Here is a 6,278-nt window from a genome sequence, read left to right as displayed (position 1 = left end):
AAACAAGATTGTTTAACCATTAACAAAGATTAGCTTTAATGAATGTTAGAAATATCCTTTCTATTAGGGCAGGTATACGCTCAAAGCTATAAACCGCACGTGTTGGATTCATAAAAATACGACTTAAGAGATAAATTTATGTCTTCAAGGCATAAAAACTTGTCTCCAATACATAAATTGAAGTCTGGCTCCGTCTCAAAACTGAGAAATGCTCAAGTCGATCTTTTCGACTTCAGCATGTCTTGATTGGGGACAATTCAAGTCGAACTGAAGTACGTATTATTATCAGTTTTTAACAATTTCCGTCGTTTTTTTTCACACAAATAATTACTAATGGACAATTTGAATATTTACAATGACTTTTTAAGCAATTTTCAATTGTTAAAACAAATTTAAATTATTAAAACAATGATTTATTTCCGAAAAACGTAAAAAATAATCGTATATTCTAAAAACATTATGTAATTATTAAAACAATTATTTATCGTCTATTTTCAAAATTTCTAAGAACTGAGGCGAAATATCAACTTTCTTTTCAAATCAGTACCCTGTGCTACGTTCTCTTAAATAATTACATAATTTTTATACATTTCTTTTAATGTTTAATAAATTTCTGTTTCCTTAAACTATCTTAATTTGTTCAAGCAGTTATTCTTCGATAACTAAAAAAATGAAATAAAAAAGAACACATACAATTATGTTTCACATTGTCAAGTGTATAGAAAGAATACATTAACCACTTTTTAATTGTTTAAAATAATATAATTTCTTTAAATAATTACTTTCACCAGAATAATTTAAAAATCGTAATTAATTGTATGTGTTCTATTTTTTTCATTTTGTTCGATATCTAAAAATAACTACTCAAGCAAATAAAAATTATTTAAACAAATAGAAATTTGTTAAACATTAGAGGAAATGTATTCAAATTAAGTAATTATTGAACAAATAGTAGCATAGGATATCAATTTGATAAAAGTAGATATCTCTGGCTCAATTTGTAGAAATTTGGAAAATAAACAATTAATAATTGTTTAAATAATTATATAATGTTTTTAGAAAAATTAACTTCATCAAACAATGACAAAATATTGCATTTTAATCAGAAAATAAGAATATTTTTTACATTTTTGAGGAATAAATAATTGTTGAAATAATTTAGATTTCTTTAATTTTTTATTTAAACTGGGGGGGTTTTGAAATCCTACAAACTTTGGCACGTTTCGATGAATCTCTGGACTATGAAGTTCAATTTTTCGAAAATTCAAAATCTCACGGAGTAAATTAAATGGAATTTTGAAGTGTCCAGTAGCACGTGTTAATATTCAAATTCCGAAAAAAATTACAGATTTTCTTTCTCCGTAAATGGAAACTTTTGGGGGGTGTCTTCCCCTCTAGAGTGTAAAAAAATTGCAATGCATGTTTCGACCGTTTTCTCTAAAACTAGGATTTCGAAGTTCCAACTTAAAAAATTCCCCAGTGACTGGTTTTTCTGAAACTTTATCGTGCTATATACCACTACACGTAACTTACTTTAAATTGTATTCTAAGCTGCGCTGAAACATGTATCATTGTGATAAATTTATACCATTACAATTCATAATATGCATAAAAATTAAATCATACTAATTCTTATTTCCTTGTTTTTATAATTTTAAAAATTTTTAATCTTGTTTTTTACAATTAAATAAAAACTACTGTGCATCTGCATAGGGTCTAATAAAGGAAGATATATAGGGTTCTATATAGGATCCTATGTCCTCTTTCGTCTTTTCTGTCCTTTTTCCAATTATTTAATTTTTTAATTTTATTTTTTACAATTGAAAGAAAATCTACTCGTCCTATCTAAAAATGATTAATAATAAATTTATAGATCTTTTGAGGCGAACATTTTTTGTATGTTAATTTTAGTTTGTACCTTGTGTCGTTTGTTCAAGAAAATTTAATATTTTTGTTTTGAATGTTATTTTTTACGTCCGAAGCCAAAACTACGTATCCTATCAAAAATTATAGCTTTTTTTTGGATGTACAAGTTTTGTCATATTTTTTTCGTAGCTTGTGTCTCTAGTCCAAAAAAATGGAATTTTTGGATTTTTCATTATTTTTGGTACGATGTAATTAGGAATTTTCAACTTTTCCACCAAATTAAAAAATTTGTTATGATCATCTTGTAGGACTTTCAAAAATCAACGTTTTTCTTCTCTTGACCTTTTTCATATCATGCGTTTTTTGGCATGAAATGTGCATTTTAATTCGTTTTTTTTTTTGATTTTGAAAATGCTCTAACTCTGATAATTTTCTTTTTATAGAAAAAAGTCATAAGGATAAATTGTTTTAGTTTCTGAGTACTATGAATAAACGTTCATAGAATTTTGAAATCTTGAAAAAATGTAGTTTCAAACATGTTGAAAACGTGCTCACATTTTGAATTTTGATCCAAAATAGCTGGATCACGAACTTGTTCTTTCTTTTTAGACCTTAAAAAAGTGTGCCAAAGCAGAATCCAATCTGATAAATTTTTCGAAAGTTATCGTGCCTACAAAATACAGAATACAGACAGACAAACACCTTCGTAAAAATCGTTTTTTCTGACTCAGTGGGTCTCAAAACGTGGATATTTGATGAAAACCGACAAAGTTAAATTTTACATAAAACCAATACCTTCTCATTAGGATGAGAATGTAAAAAGGCCATTACATACGAAATTGCGCTCACTTTGATCATATGAACAGCAACACATTATTAAATTGAACAAAATTTAATTAAATTGTCGAGTTGGAGGAATATGAAACTTTCAAATATTTTAGATTTTAGCTTTACGATTTTTCACCGTGATAAATTGCAAAATTACCAAAAAAACGTGTTTTGTTCATAAAATCAGATTTTGTGGGCGCATAGAAAATTTATAAACAAAATTTTATTAATTTAATTTTTTTTCTTACGGGATGCGAATACATTATTTGACATTTCACGCGCATATTGTGTAGACGAGATATTTGTCAATTTGCTATATATTTCCCTTCAGCTGAGCAGGTAAGCCGAGAAACATGGTTTGATAAAAATGGTTGGATATTGTCTGTCTCTCTCGCTGTTAAGTTTCTCTTTCTAGCAGGTAAAAAATTTTACCAACCGAATCCTACCAATTTTCGGGTATGAGGTTGTCTTCATAATTGCCAGGGGACACTGGACTGTATTTCCGATTTTCTTATAGATGTCACTGCAGTCATTGCCGTGCTCAGTCAAACCTACCGTTTCGCCTTAAGGCCATGTGACGAAAGGGTCAAGTGACCAAACCTGGTCCTCAATTTTTCTTTCCCAACTTGTCTCAACGAAATAAAGTGTCGCTCTGAAAGTTTTGAAAATAAAAGAGGAGATAATGAAGTCCATGTCTCTTCTTTGTTCCGGTGAAAATTTTGAAGAAAAAAAATTTCGAATAAAGTACTAGTGGAACTTAGATCGGTACTTTTCTTTCAAAACTTACGTCCACAAGGTATAAGATACTGTGTTAAAAATTTGGTACGCTAAATAGAAGGCATGCAGTAATATGTCTGGTCTTAAATAATTAGAATTGTGAAAACAGCTTTTTTTTTTAATTACTACTATTTTGGAGAAATACCGACTGTGCTGTGAAAACCTTGCAAGCAATTTTCAATGTTGCAAACTAATGTTTGCACTTCAAATGCAAATAAACAAATTTGTTCTGACATACGTATCAGATGTGTCAAAGCAGCACTATCGCAGCCAACAGACAACTTCGACCTTCACCGGCTCTGTGGGTAATAGAGATTGCATGATTACAGGCAGAGAAAGTTAGAAGTAAAACTTCTGCTGCAAAGCCTAAATGCGTCCGTCGATAATCATTATTTTCAATATAAACTTTTTTCTTCCTCCAACTCGTTGCAAGGCCACAAACGATTCTTTAATATTTATTAAAATTTCCCTAAAAAAATTTCCGCGTTATTTAAACTTTTACTTTTCAATGTGGGTGAAAAAATATTGATCTTAGGGCTGACTTGATCAGCTGTTATACGCGTTACATGGTCTTAAAAGTAAAATGTAATATATGTACAAAGATTCAATTTTGAAAGTTCTTATAGCTGATTATGGCATTTCCAGGTATTTATTTGTATACTTGCGAAACTTTATGAGTGTCTACTAAATGTTGACTACGAAATTCCCGGACAATTCCCGAATTTTTCAAACATATAAATTTAAGCTACCTTTTAGGATAAAAGCGTATGATACGAGTTCAGTACCTTTGTAATCTTTGCACTGTAACGATGTACTTATCTGAAATATCAATCGATAACGCAGTTGTTTCCGTGTTTGCTTATGCATGCGTACAATTTTACTAAACTACATTACTAATAATGGCTGTATTTACAAAAAGAAACGGTCAATAATTCTGACTATTAGTTATCACAACTAATTCATAACTCTGTTATCTGCTATACTCGAACTTGGATTTCTTGAAACTTGTCTTGCGCCTTCCGAGAAATGATGCCACGGTTTCGGATGAGTGGAGCCGTGGGGTCAAAAGGGGTGGACGTCCTTAATAACTCATGCAAGACAAATCAGTATCATAGCGATAAAGCGTTGTACCCTAACGGCCTAACTGGATAACTGCGTCACGTTGCGCCAGTTCGATCTCAGTGTTTAAACGGCCCTGATGTGAACGTTGAGTCTGACTTTGAGCAGAAGATCATAATAAAAACTGGGCTTAAATTCAAGTTCGAGCGGATGGTCGTAGAATATAATTATAGAACATAAATCAATTGTATGGAAAGGTGAGAAAAAATGTTACTTACATTGCTGTTTGTGTCTGGACTCCATGATCTTCATTTGTTCATGCTTGAGCCAGGCAGCATCAGTAGTATCTGTCCCAGCCATACTTCTTGCACTTGTCGGGGGAGGCTGTATACCCCCACGACCACCGCCACCCCCACCATACTCCATTCCCACGAACCCCCCTTTTCCTGCCGAGGGCAGTTTTCTGAGGCTCACAACATGAGGCACTTAAGCCTTCTATTCCCCTCCTTTACAGTTGAGGTCATACAATTTTGACTGTTCTCACGCGTCAAAGCCAAAATCTCGTCCAGATCCGGATCTCGCACTATTAATAATAATAGCACTGTCAAGTTGGAGCTTCAAGTCCAAAGCGGATGTCCAACGAAAGAACTGTAAATGCTCCTGCGAATCACGCGCGGTACATCTATTCAGGCAACGGCCGAGATTTACTGTTTCGCGATTGACCTCGACCACGCCGTTGCTCCTCACACTTCCCTCGGGAAGTACCCGTCTTAGTTTGCATACGAAAAAGTAATTCCTCTTCCTAGATCTATCTTGAAAGTGCTCTAGCTTCGTCGTCTTAATCTCTGTCCAACCTCTTATATTAATTTCAGAACCAGCGCGACGTTGTGCTGAAAATACTCCACGTCTCAAAGAACCTCTTCTTCTGGCCAGCAATGTCGATGCTTTTGGTTTCAGCTTTCACGTGTACCCTGGAGCGAAAAAAAAAGATTAAAAAAATAGCGAAAATCTTGTATATTTCAAGATTTTTTCATGAGCCCTTTATTAAAGTAAGGTATGTCAAGTTGTTCAATTTAATGTCTTACGGCCAATTTTAATGTTTCGCTTTAAAAAAAACACGGGTTACGCTAGTAGATAGGCTAGGGGAATACTGATCCACTTATACAAGAGGGATACTGAGCCATTTTACAGGATATGTGTTTATCGAAGCAGATGCGTCGAATTCCAAATGAAATTGCAAAAAATATTTTTAAATCTTTTAAGCCCTACGAAATCCTTTACTTTTATTGAATAAACTGTTTTAAATCGACTAAAATATTAAAATCCCTTAAAATTATTAGAACCCTTTGAAATCCCTTAAAATTGTTAAAATCTCTTGAAAATGTTTTGGGATCTTTTAAAATAGCCTAAAATATTTTAAATCCTTTGAAATTCCTTAAAACTTTGTAAAGCTCTTGAAAATGCTTGGGAATTTTTTTACAATACCCTCAAATATTTTAAATCCTTTGTAATCTGATTAAATTACTGTAATACATTAGAAATTTCTGTGTAATCTTTTAAATAACTTGAAATATTTAAAATACAGTGAAACTCTTTTATAGCGCCGATTTTGGGGCTAGAAATGGGTGGGAACTGACTCATTGTAGCCCGCTCCGCTTTTGTTTGTTCATGCTTGACTGCTCGCCTGAGTGACAGCCGCAGACCCTGCGGAGTTCCTAATATATCCACCTACGGTGCGGCGTCAATTG

General features: G+C 32.6%; 1 long non-coding RNA gene across 1 annotated transcript in view; it reads right to left on the bottom strand.

The window, feature by feature from the left end:
• LOC117174597 overlaps positions 1 to 5,497 on the bottom strand; it is a 6,372-nt gene extending 875 nt beyond the window's left edge. The window contains exons 1-2 of the long non-coding RNA XR_004467319.1: positions 4,809 to 5,497; positions 1,517 to 1,518 (exon numbers count right to left, since the gene is read on the bottom strand). This is a non-coding gene — a long non-coding RNA (uncharacterized LOC117174597). The remainder of the gene's footprint in view (positions 1 to 1,516; positions 1,519 to 4,808) is intronic.
• Between the last annotated feature and the right edge of the window lie 781 nt (positions 5,498 to 6,278).

The sequence above is a fragment of the Belonocnema kinseyi genome, chromosome 6 (genome assembly GCF_010883055.1).
Source record: "Belonocnema kinseyi isolate 2016_QV_RU_SX_M_011 chromosome 6, B_treatae_v1, whole genome shotgun sequence".
Taxonomy (NCBI): Eukaryota; Metazoa; Arthropoda; class Insecta; order Hymenoptera; family Cynipidae; genus Belonocnema; species Belonocnema kinseyi.
The sequence above is the reverse complement of the archived record's forward strand: the minus strand, read 5'-3'. Positions and strand labels throughout refer to the sequence as shown.